Consider the following 316-nt stretch of genomic DNA (forward strand, 5'->3'; position numbering starts at 1 on the left):
GGCAGTATGGGTATACATATGGGGAAAAATTCTCGACCGTCGTCTAAAAGAAAATCTTTAAGAAATTATCCATTTAGAAAACACGCTTTACAGGCGACGCCTCAAATCTTGACCATAACATTTCCTTCAAAAATTCTGCAATATTTCGATAGGCCGTTACTTCCGTTCGTCTCTTCGTAAATCCTCCAGCAATAGGTTTGAGTCTATATATCAAATTTATAATTTTTAGTGCTATTTTTTTCTGTTTTTTTGTTGTTGATGAGCAAATTATATCTCTAGGGATTTAAACACAGGAAAAAGTACATTTAAACACAGG

Source organism: Penaeus monodon, chromosome 25, assembly GCF_015228065.2.
Source record: "Penaeus monodon isolate SGIC_2016 chromosome 25, NSTDA_Pmon_1, whole genome shotgun sequence".
In the NCBI taxonomy this organism is placed as follows: domain Eukaryota; kingdom Metazoa; phylum Arthropoda; class Malacostraca; order Decapoda; family Penaeidae; genus Penaeus; species Penaeus monodon.